This window comes from Vigna umbellata, chromosome 1, assembly GCF_029865625.1.
Source record: "Vigna umbellata cultivar VRB3 chromosome 1, Vumbellata_1.0, whole genome shotgun sequence".
Classification (NCBI taxonomy): domain Eukaryota; kingdom Viridiplantae; phylum Streptophyta; class Magnoliopsida; order Fabales; family Fabaceae; genus Vigna; species Vigna umbellata.
In genome coordinates, this window is record NC_142165.1 from 2,305,472 (window position 1) to 2,318,782 (window position 13,311).

Here is a 13,311-nt window from a genome sequence, read left to right on the forward strand (position 1 = left end):
AGTTTAAGTGATTTATCTGGAATTGGAGTAGTCATATTGAATATCTGCATAAAACACAATGATTTCAATTAGTGTATATGAAATCTAAACTATAGAGAAAATAAAATTCAAACCTAAATATTATCGTTTCCCATTCACTGGTAATATGTGCACGAATAGTGGTCATCATCCAATACATGACGTAGTAACCACACTCATATGACCTGTTTTGTCTATTACACTACAATATATCATCATAATTATAAAATGTTAAGTAACATCATTGGAATGGTACAAAATATAACAAAGTATGGACTAAAATACCAAACCTTAAGGGTCATCCATGCAAGCTTTTTAGCTATAGCAGTAGATCTCCCAGACAACATCATATATGTTGCAAGGGAACTATTAACAAAAAATTGCTTTAGCATACATTTATATAACAAAGAAAGTTGAAACATTGAGGTTCTTACCAATCTACTACTTGTCTAAGAAGGCTGGGAGGAGACTTCTGCAATGAACAAAACCAGATAGCAATGTTTTCCGGCAAGGAGTTCACAAGTAGCTGCCAATGACGCATGAAATTGGTAATAACTTAATTGTCATATACCAAAATTCATAAAGGATGATCTTTCAAAAGTTTCTTGAATCGCAAGGAATAAGATTTTTTAAGTGCAGCGGAAATAGTTGACTACGTGAAAAGTAAAGTCGACTTAGAAAATTAAAAGTGCAGGGATAGAGAATTCAAACGCAGGTTTTTATACTGGTTTGGCCAAACTGCCTACATCCAGTGTCCTTCCAATCCCAGGAAACAAATGCACTATAATGATCAAGGTTTTTACAACAAGGCTTTTATAGCGACCTCCACGTCAAAATATAAAACACCTCTCTAACCCTCTAATCAAAATATAGGCATGTACAAACAAAGAAAAATAGCAAGATGTCCCTTCTCCTGCAGTCTTTAATCACTTTGAACAATCCTCAAAGTCCAAAACGCCACACGTTCTCTTCCTGTAGTCACAACAGGGCAGCCACAATCTTCACAAGATCGAGAGAAGAAGTTAATCACGTATCAGACACCTCAAGTGCAGGTTGATCAATTAGTCAATGCGCACAGATTCTTGCTCGTCAAGCAATCACCAAAGAATGAATACCTCGGTCTTTCTTGATGGATTCTTGGAGCTTTAGGACGTTCTACCAGAGATTAATAATCTGAAACAATTCAATCAAAATGTTAGATTCACAAAAGTCTCTATAGAAATAAAATTCGGATCTATATATAGTTTTCCATAAAACTGACGCTCCTAAGTCGACTATGCTACTAATAGAGTTGATTGTACTCACACAATTATAACAGTTAATAGCAGTAAAACCAACTTAATTGATTTCGCATTTAATACAGTTGACTCACAATCAATGCTTGGTCAAAGATATAAAATATAGTCGTTTAGACATCACAAGCATTAACAGAATTTCAAAACATAACTAACTAAGTCGAGTAGCTTGCGCATACAGTCGATTTTGTAATACTTCAATGCAGTTTTAAAAAACTTTCTTTCCAAAAATACTCACAACTAACTTTGAAAAATTTTGTGCAAAGCCACGAGTTTTAATCGATTTACTTCGTAATGAAGTCGACTTAAAACTACTGTTTTGCCACATATTATAAGTTCAACTAAAGTGCATGTGATTTTCCTTTTCTAAAACATATGTCATGCATTCATAGATAAAATCTCATGTAAAACACAGTGAATTGCAACAATGACAGAATCAACACAAACATATTCTCAAATAATCATAAACATGAAAGTTATGAACATGTAACACATTTAACAACACATAACAACACATGTTGTTATTAATTATGTTGTCATCATAAAAAACCAGAAGTTCTTTGAGCTTGTAAGGTTTGGCTAAACGAGTGCTCCCATTATCAACAATCTCAACAATCTTTCCCTTTTTTGATGATGCACAACCATGATTAATAAATAACCATGTTGTACAAATCAAATCATATTATATCAAAATATATCAGAGTAAATGATCAGAGCAAACGTTGAAATATTCTCATTTTTGATTCAGAGAAAATACATATCAATTCATATCAAAACATATCAGAGTATATCAGAGCAAAATAAATGTATATCAGAGCTCGAAATGAATATTAGAGCATTCTCCCAACATTCTCCCCCTTTGTGTATTAGCAAAAAAGGTATGCCTTATGATAATGATATGCTGACAAACAATTATTCAGAGATGCATCAGTAAATCATATTAATCAAACCATGATGCTCCCCCTGTCACAGATAATCACATGATAAAGATATAATCTCTCCCTTAATTGTAGGCATGTGAAATTATCTAAGATCATATGCAATGCTCCCCCTGCCATTATGCATGTTTTATAATCAAAACCCAAATGCACAATGCAATTCTCACAGAACATTTCAGAGCATGTATAAGCATGTGACAGTATTGTATCAAGACAGAAATTGTGCAAACACATCAATGAAGCATAGATACAATATCAATCAATAATCTCAATATTATCTCAAGTAATTTCAATCAATTATAAAACAAAGATATATTGAAAAAGAAACAATTAATAATATGTGATCAATAAACAAAATAGCAAAATTCCAAATCATGGAATTTATAACCCCTGTTAAACAGTAATTGATTGATCCACTGTTGCAATCGACTTCATTGCTTTCCATTTGAGTTAATCTCCAGTTGTTCATCCAGAAGCAATGTTCCTGCAAAAGCTTTCAAGATCTTTTCCAAATCAAGCATTTTAGAATCATTGTAATGAAAGAATTATTACAGGTATAATCTGTGTGTGTAAATGCATGAATGCAATGATAAACAGTAAAGCAATCAGCTTCATACATAACACAATTAACTTTAATAAGATATAAATAGATTCAATCACAATATCAACACTGATCGAATTAAAACTAAAGATCTGATTTCATTAATTTTGAAAAGATATTACAATCAGATTAACCAATAAGAAATATGGCATATAAAGCCTACTACAAAAGAAACACTTAAAACATTAAAGCAAACAAACTAAACACATCATCACACATCAATAGACTAACACATCTCCTAGTAACCCTATTCGGTATCTGAAGTTTCCATAGAATCCTCCTCAGAAGAGCTGTCTTCCTTTCGTTGCTGAGCCTGATCAAACCTTCTTTCAAGATGATTGAATTTATCGTTCAGAGTTCTAAACTGATCAGTTGCAAACCTCTCAAAATTGGTTTATGGAAAGAAGTTTGTATGCTCTATATTTGCTGTTGGAGCACTCCCTGAGCTGTAAACAAAATCCTCTTCACCTATGAAACACCATCCTTTCATAGTCTTAACTAATCCAAGAGACATAACAGAGTTTCTGTCAAACACATTTGTGGAGTCCCATAAGCATTTCTGCTCATTAATAATGTCTACACCTTGTAGCACAAGTATCTTGCTTATGAATACAACATATGGTAAATGATATGATCGTTTTAATGCTGCATTTTTCATATGGTCTTTGATTACTTGCAACCAATTTGTCAGAATATTGTTCTTGATAGCGTGAAGCAAGTAAACATCTTCAGTGGACCGAGTGGCCGACCACCAGACTGAGTGGCCGACCACCAGACCGAGTGTCCGACCACCAGGCCGACCATCAGGGTGTCAGCATGCCACATCAGCATGCCAACTTCCCTTACACATGTATACTATCAGCATACCACGTAACACCCTCCTTAACAGCGTCTTTTCAATTTGCCGGCAAACCTTTATTCGATTCAATTTTACAAAACTAAGACCCAATTGAGACGCCGAAAAAAAAAGAAACCTATTTGAGATTCTGAATGAAAATAGGAACCTACCAAAATATTAAACCAAAATAAAAAGAATATGACATAAGCTGTTAAACAACGTTTAAATTAGCAATTGATTTTTTTTTGTCACTGTTATACTCATCATTCCTTAATTATTTTTTTGTCAGAGAGAAAACATTTGATTGCAGATTAGTCGTTTTATAGTTATGGATGGAACTTAAACCATACATTTTGCTAGTTCTTTTACATTTTTCTTTAGCTCTAAGAGTTCGAGTAATTCTTACTCTCCTTTATTGTGTGGAACATAGATGATTTTTTCGTAAGAAATTTTACTTTCAACTATAATTTCATTATAACTATGTAATGTCTATTAAATGCTATTGATATTAAAATTCTTGAGTTTGTATTTTGATATGTTCGATTGAATTTGATTAAGGAAATATTATGAAAAATACTATTGGAAAAAGTTTGTAAGGATCATATTGTAATCTATATAAAACATAGAGGATTTGAAAATATAAATTTCATTAATCACAACATCTAACCTAAAAAAGTATTTGAAATGATTCATATATTAACTTAGTCATTTAATTTTTATGGATTTTTTAAGGAAAATTTACAGAGGAGAGACCAGGTCAATGTGATCGGTCTAATATATACATAATAGTTAATAGATTGACACTACTTTTAATTTAATTTTAAAAAAAATTGGATACACATAACCAGGAAAACATTTTTATACATATTAAAAGGATCTTTTATATCTATTTCAAAATTGATATAGATATAGAGAGTAGATAAAGCATTATTTTTTGTACCAATTAAATCCACAGCTAGTATACAAAGTATTTCACACATTTTCCCCTTCAACTTTGTTTATCTCATTTCTACCTCCATCACTCACGTTCGCCATCTATTTTCACGCCTGTTACAACTTTGTCTCACATGACTGCTTTCCTTTTCTAGCAAATTTATCAACATTTAAAATATTTTTGTCATAAACTATTTTTAACGTGTAAATTTGACAATTATTTTAATGATGAGAGATTTCATTTGTAGTGGTTTTTGGGGATTTCAAAACGAGCCGAGTTGGGTTGATCTATCAAACAAAAGCGAACCAATGACAATTCATCACACATAACATGCTGACAAACAAGTCGAGCTAGTTCACTTGTCATTTTTTTCTTCTTTTTATTTTTATTTTTTTAAATTAATTTGTTTTCAATCTTTTTTAAATTTTTTATTTTGAAAATTTGTTTATATATATATATATATATATATATAAATGAATATTAAAATAATATTTAATCATATAAAATATTTTCTAAATTTTTAATTAATTTGTTTATGTTTTTAGTTAGATAAATTATTATAATTATTACATTTACATGTTAAATTAGTCTATTATGACTAATATCATTCGTGTTCACGTTCTAAGTCAAACAATAATATTGTATCATTGTCTCGTTTAGAAATACAAAATCTTGATAAACAATATCTCAATATGGAACACATTTAAATCTACTAGGTCATCTCTATATTTGATTACATAAGTACCATAATCGATTAAAACAGAAAGAAAAGCTTAATAGATTACACTATTAACAGAATCAATTAAACTGCGACAAGATTTGATTTTTCTATATAAACCAGACTTGAGACCTATTCTTTAACGTTTAATTGGCATATACTAACATTCTCTGAGTTTTGAGTACATGTTTTCTCAAGAAGTGTTCTTGGAGGATTTTAAACTTCATTGGTGATCAAGCAAATCAAGAATTCATTCAAGATCAATTGGACTGATACTTCTACACTATAAGAGTGTGTTCTAATCAGTTTATCATTCATTTGAGTGTTGTGACACCTGTGTTGGGTTGGCCAGATTAGAGATTGAGTGTTTCATCTCTTGTATTGGTCGAGAGTGAATGTTTCATCTCTTGTTTGTGTTGTATTCCGATTTGAGAGTGGTGAGGATATCAATTAAGGGTTTCATTGTATTCTCAAACTCAAATTTGATTTAGTGGATTGTTTCTCAACTCAGGTTGTTGGAAGAAGACTGGATGTAGGCTTGTGAGAAGCTGAACCAATATAAATATTTGTGTTCTTTGATTTTTCTTTCATCTTTCTTTACTTGGTTGATTCATTTATCTTTGGTTATTGATTTCAATATTCAATAACTATTTAAAGATTTGAAAAAGATTTTGAAAAAGGTTTAAATCTAATTCATCCCCTCTTGGATTGAGATATAAGGGTGACATTTTCTGTATCGGTTTAAATCCAATTCAATCTCTTTATACCCATGGTTTCTATATTGATTTAAGAATTGATATAAAATATATTTTTTAACCGGTATAAAAAAAACCTTTATTGCATTAGTGGTCCCAAATTTTATCTAAAATTCACAATTCAAAATTTTCATTCATCATAACCCTTTCATTCAAGCATTTATAATTGGCTTAATACATCATTTGGTACCTAGTTTGGGGCGTTGTGTTCAAAGTCGTCCTACCTTTTTTAAAAGTTCATTAATGACCCATATTTCGATAAAAACGGTTCAAGGATGAATTCAAGGAACTTTTCGATCGCCACCCCGAAAGTGCACTTCGTGGGATTCAAAACCTCATCCCATATTTCCTGACCTGTTTGAAGACCTCTTCCAGGTCTCCCACATGATGTCGTACGTCCGTCAAGCGGACGACCATGTCATCTACATACACCTCCATACATCGATCGATCTGCTCAGAAAAGATCTTGTCCATCAATCGTTGGTACATGGCCCCAACATTCTTTAAACTGAAGGGCATGACTTCGTAGAAAAAATTTGCCTTATCGGTGATGAACGTCGTCTACTCCCGGTCGGGCGCATACATGGGGATCTGGTTGTAGCTAGAATATAATATGCGTCCAGAAAACTCAACATTTTGTGGCCCGAGGCCCCGTCAACTAATGCGTCAATGTTGGGCAAAGGGTAGGAGCCCTTGGGACAAGCTTTGTTCAAGTGAGTGTAGTCGGTGCACATGCACCATTTTCCATTGGCTTTTTTACCATAACCACATTGGCGAGCCATGTGGTGTATCTCACTTCCCTGACGAATCCTGCCTCTTTCAACTTCCTCACTTCCTCCTCCCCAGCCTTCCTCTTCTCCTCCCACATTCGTTGCTTCTTTTGTGCTACCTGTCGCGCTTCTTTAAACAACGCTAACTTGTGCGACATGATCAAGGGATGGATTCCCCGCATATCGGTTGTCCACCAGGCGAACAAGTCTCGGTTTCACCATAGGACGGACCTGATTTCTCTTTCCAACTCTGGTTCCAGCCCACGGGCCATAGTTCTGTCTCCCCAAGCGGCTCTAGTTAGTCTTCGGTGTTTGTTCACGGGTCAAGATCTGCCATGGCCACTTCCGACCCACTCGTACTTCTCTTAATCGTCTGAGTATGAATTTTCAAACCTGCCGCGTAACATTCCCTTGGCGTCCTCTGATCTGCTCAGACCGTACAGATAGTTCCTCTGTCAGATGGATACTTCAGGGTAAGGTGGGGGGTTGACACGATTGCTCCAAAGGCTTTCAAACACGGTTGGCGTAGGAGCACATTATACGAGGTGTTAGCTTCAACAAATAGGTACATAACCCTCTTCTCTTCACTGTCTCGACCGATTCCCAGACAAGTGCGCATATCAACGTATGCTCGAGTGTCCACACTTTTGCCCGCGAAACCCACTATCTGCTCATTATACGGGACAATCAGGTCATCCGAGATATCCATCTTCTGGAACGTTTTCCAGTAGAGGATGTTCATCGAGCTTCCCTGGTCAACCAACACCTTATTGACGCTATAGCGAGCAATCTCCGCTGTTATTACCATAGGGTCATCTTGGTTGGGGTCGGGGGCGTGAAAGTCTTCGTTTGAGAAGGTTATGGGTGTCATCGTTCTCTATGGCTTACCTACTGCGTGAACGAACCGTAAGGCCCGCACGTGGCATTTTCGAGCTGACGATGAGGGCCCACCTCCCGCGAATCCTCCGGAGATCATGTTGATATTTCCTCGTAGGGGGCGGTCATGGCTCCTACTGCAGCTTTTTCTTCGCCGCCTTTCGGACCGCGAGTGGTCTGTCAGACCATGTCTTGATCTTTCATGTCTCTCCGGTCTTCGTGGACTCGTCCGCCGGAGACTTCGTGGTCCCCATAGTGGTGCCTCGAGACGATCAACCTTCACGTATTTCTTTAATTGTCCAGCTCCGATTAACTCTTCGATCTTGTCCTTTAGGGCCAGACACTCTTCGGTGTGACCGATGTTCTTTTGGTATAAATAGAGTTTGTTGTCATCCGCCCCGGGCAGCGTGGGTCGTTTCTTTGGTTCCCGGATTAAATCAGGACTCAAGGCCTTTTGAAATATCCTTGCCCGTGGGGCGTTCAGCGAGGTATACTGCTAGAATCGCGGTCCCCTAGGCTCTCTCTGCTTGAACCCTCCGAGCTTTCCGGTTTGTCCGTCTGATCTCCTTCCGTCAGTCTTTTCTCCCTTGACCTCTTGGCCCTCTTTCCTATATGACTACTTCATTTCTTCTACCCTTATCTCATCGGCTGCTCTCTCACGCAGCTCCTCCATGGTCTTAGGGGCTCGATGGCAAACACTATCCTTGAAAGGCCAGAGGTTGAGGGCGGACAGGACGTACTAGAGGGCGAGTTCCAGGCTTAAGCCCTTTACCCACTGTACGGTCTTCTCACTACAAGAAAAAAGTGTATTACATACAGCTAAAATCCGTATATAAGACCTAAAATCCGTATATAATACGTGTTTATATACGGATTATATACGGACAAAAATCCGTATATAATACCGTCGTAGCTAAGTTTATATACGGATTTATCCGTATATAATTTCCGTATATAATTTATATACGGATAAATCCGTATATAAGTTATATACGGATAAATCCGTATATAATGATGAGAGGAGAGGTAAATAAATACCCTGTATATAGTTGTTCTCCATGCACAATATACAAGATGTCAGGAAAATAATGAGTAACTTCCAATTGGTACCAAAAGGCACCATTCTGTTCCAGAATACCATAATATTAGACATTTATGCTTGATATAAAATAGTTAGAATAATTAAATATACATGACAAATCTAAGAACATAGGCATCTTGCTATTATTATTTTCTCTTCAGTTTTTTGTTATCTTTCATTCAAAACCAATAAAACTAAATATTAAAGCATTTTAGATACAAAAGACGCCACTATAATAAGAGATGTGCAACCTTCTACCACTGTCATGTTGACTGATTCTAAATAATTCAATTTTCAAGATGATAAAATGATAATTTAAAATAATAAAAAAATAGTGGAGGAACAAGAAAAACAGAACAAGCAAATGAACAAGATCAACAGCAACAAAAACTACTATTTAGTACAACAAAAACTACTATTTAGTACCTGAAAGAGTTGAAACTGTTTTGAAGGCCTTCTGCTTTTCCTTGTCATCATGCAAATCCAACTTGAGTACAAACTTCTGTAACCAAAATTATAAATTGTTTCAACCCATATTCTATTATAATGAATCACTAAAAGAATGTTTCCAGAACAAACAAAAATAAATGTGAAACACTTGAAACAAAAGTTTCTGTACCAACCAAAAGCTTATTATACATAAGAAAACATGTGATCTAAAAACCAGACCCAGATTTCCAAACTAAATTCAAAACCAGGATTCTGATGAAGAAAGTATAAAAAATCATTAAAGGTCACCCAGATCTTTGAATCTGGAGAAAAAAGGGAGAAATATACCTAATTACTTGACTTGCCAATGCCAGGTGTTTGAGAGGTTTGTTATGGCTGGTTATATACCTAATTACTTAACTTGCCAATGCCAGGTGTTTAGATGTGATGGACTTCAAACCAGACACTTGCACCAAAACTAAGAATTAGACGACACTAGAATGAGAAAGCTCCATGGCCAATTAAATTGAAATGGGATCATGATAGAACAATGAACTATATAGAGGGAGGAACCTAATACAGGATAAGTAGGGAACCAAACTGTTGCAAAGCTATAATACAGGACCACAATGTCTAAGGCAAACTTCACCTGTCATTCCACATTTAAAGATAAAGAAGACATTCGTCAACTAGAGGTAAAATTAACTTCCAAAACATACTACCTACCCTGTCAACGAAAAATAAAACAGAAAAAGCAATGAAAAAACAATGCACTATAGAGAAGGTGGGAAGGTGCAGAGATAATGCATATGCTGATAGCAAGGTGCCCCCTGGTGCTTTAGTTCATATTCACCAACACATAACAAAAATAATTATTAAAAACCCTATCTCATTGCCTCCATGGGACCCTATTAGTCTATTTCACATGGCCTCATTTTCTCTACTCACCTTCTTTTCTTTCACTTCCTTTTTCTTTTCTGATAGCATATATAGGGTAAGAAAAAATAAATGAGACTTCTCATTAAATGTAAACTCGGATATGCACATGTTTCAAATTTTTATTAGATATATCTAAATATTTTACTTACTCTAAATCTGTAAACTTTTACTTTTTTTTTCTTTGGATAAAATGTACTTCATTATCAGACATTCCTTGTCTCTTATTATCTCTTTTGATGGATAAAGTAATATATCATTAGTAATCTTAACTAAGGTTCCAACCAAAAATAGGTAACCTTAAGTCGCATGAACTTAACAATTTGTTATTAAAACAATGTTTTACTGGATTGAGAACAAAAGTATATTCATAAATTATTATCTTTAAGTTCAATTCTAAGTAATATAAAAAAATATTCATAGCCTTTAAATATTCTTTCCACCCATGATTGGGAACTAAAATTTCATTCCAACAACAGTATTTTAATCATAAATCAGTTATTGCCACCCATAATTGTAATTTTTCTCGAGACATCTAATCATGGGTGGAAAGAAGGAAGGAGTTTAATTTTTATGATGTACTTCTTTATTGGCTACGGTTTCATCTACAAAGGGAGCAGCTCCACTCAATTAATTATTCATTTATGGACCCATTCAAATTCATTTTGGTAAGCCAAAGCATAAGTTGGAATAAAATTGGAGACATCTCACGGGCCATTGCTTGGAATCCTTTAAGAAGTAAATGGAATGAAAGAAGGGGACCACATTGCAAAAGGGCCACGGTTTTGGACAATTGTGAAAGCATTAAGAAGAAGTACATAATGGAGGGGCCACCAATTTGAAAGTTCACGTAGAGGAGATCCAAAAATGTGCTGAATTTTATTATTAAAAGGGAGTGGTGTCACAGCCCACACAAAAGAAAGCTTGAAGAGATGTCTGCATATTGTTTTACGGTGCTATTCCACTCCACTTGGTTTTGATTCTTCAATTGAAAAACAAAAAGCACATCATGGCCCACAAATTGAAAGAGTGTTCGGTTCTTTATTGTTTTCAAGAAGGAAGTCCAGAAAACGGTTTTGAGATGCAGCAGCAAGTTTGGTCACGGCTTGGTCTTGGAGAAAAGAAAGCCCAGCAGCTTGGACGGAAGATGGCAGCAGCACTCACGGCCTTCACAGTCCAGCAAGCTCCACGGTTCTGGTCTAGCATTAGAAGCACCATCCAGCCACCACTTAGCATGCTATTTTGGATGTTTTCTTGAAGATTGTTTTGGAGGACCAAAGGGAGAAGAGTTGATTCATTGTCATGGAATGGTGAAGGGAGCCTACTAGAAGAAGATTCACGTGAATCTTGGCTGGACTACAACAGCTGCCACGTTCAAAGCACACAACATTTTGGTCATGGAAGAATGAGAGGATGCAGCAACCATCCAACAAGCATCACCGGAGAGGAGAAGCTTGAAAGCAGCGTCCATCACGATCACAGCAGAAGCAGCGCATCCAGTAAGCAAGGGACCCATGGGTAGCGTTCAAAGAGGAATGAAGAAGGGAGCCATGGATGGAAGAAAATTCACATCAAGCAGAGAATGAAACAGATGTGTGAATGGGAAGAAGAAGGGTGTCCACGGCATGAAGAAGAAGACAAGAGATGTAAGGCCTCACCTATTTCCTTGGCAAATCTAGGAGTTGAAGGAAGTCAGGAACGGGGGAGACAAAAACAAACGTGAAAGCTGGAAGGAATTCAGGCTGCCAATTGAGAACAAGACAAAACAACTAGTCTGAATTCAAGGAGGATCCTACGGGAGTTGGTCAGAGAATTGGTTATAAAAGGAAGCAGCAACCAGAGAAGAAACTCAGTAGAATTATTAGGAGTAGGATAGTTAGGAAGCAATTTACGTTCTGTGGTATGTTCCTCCACAGAACATATTTAGTAAACATACCTTAACACGCCTCTGAATGTTCACTCAATGTCCTAAAAATGCACCAAAGTATTCCGCAACACACCAACCAAACCAAACCCCATTTTGTGCCCGAAATACCAAAGAACAAAAGGGTTTAGGATTTTCTCATTTTACAAATGAAATCACTTAGGAATGAACAAAATTTAATTACCACTACACACCAAACAAATAAAGATATATATTAAAGGAACAATATTCTGGACTCACCACATTCTCCCCGAGACGGAATGACGGCGACCCAAAATCAGAGTGCGAGAACAACAGTCCTAGGGTTCCTCTGCAACTGGAACATCACGGCGGCGTTGACGGCGAACACGATTACCCCACAACGGCACCACGATTGGAACACCACGATTGAAGGCAGGGACTCCTACGGTTCCAGCGACGAAGATGATGGTTCGAGATTAAGCCTATGATTGATGGCAATCGCTTCATGAAAGGAATGGCCAGAGAAGAACCAAATTTACTAAGCATTAGGGTTTGATTTACTTACCCGATTAAGCTACTCAACACCGAACTACGACACCGCACCCAACAATGAGCCCCAACCACAGTGCTTGATGAAGGATTGATGAAGGTCACAATAATAGACAGAGAGAGGCGACGAAGAACCAAAGCACGATCTACACCCACACCGAAGACGACTCCAAAGACGAACACCCACACCGAAGATGGCTCCACAGGAGGACACCGAACTGAGACCAAAGATGGTTCGAAAGAGAAAGTAAAGCGTGATGGTTCGACAGAGAAGAAATGTCCAGGGTTCAACAAAGAGAGGAAAGCTCGAGGTTGAGAAATGACACCCAGCTTCCCTTAATCAGAAATATATTTTTTTAAAATAATTATTTCTCTGATCCGTATATAATATCCGCATGTAACACCTGGCTCTATAATCCGTATATAAAATCCGTATGTAATATCTGAATTACATACGGATTATAATCCGTATATAAAATCCGTATGTAATATCTGAATTACATACGGATTGTAATCCGTATATAAAATCCGTATGTAATATCTGAATTACATACGGATTATAATCCGTATATAAATATCCGTATATAAATGCAATATTTCTTGTAGTGTCTGGTAGTGATCCATTAATGCTTTTAAAGTTTCTTCATTCCCTTGCCTTAGGTTGACCAACTCGAAGATGGTCAAGTCC

General features: G+C 36.2%; 1 long non-coding RNA gene across 6 annotated transcripts; it reads right to left on the bottom strand.

Annotated features, from left to right (window-relative positions):
- Nucleotides 1-715: 715 nt before the first annotated feature.
- LOC124839341 (uncharacterized) lies at nucleotides 716-13,063 on the bottom strand. 6 transcript variants are annotated; one of them, XR_015779752.1, is made up of 4 exons: nucleotides 12,640-13,063; nucleotides 12,354-12,556; nucleotides 9,251-9,326; nucleotides 716-2,735 (listed from the first exon to the last, which is right to left on the bottom strand). It is a non-coding gene; the product is annotated as an uncharacterized LOC124839341 (long non-coding RNA). The 6 variants fall into 6 exon arrangements; XR_015779751.1 differs by having other exon boundaries at nucleotides 716-2,744; XR_015779750.1 differs by having other exon boundaries at nucleotides 716-2,754.
- Between the last annotated feature and the right edge of the window lie 248 nt (nucleotides 13,064-13,311).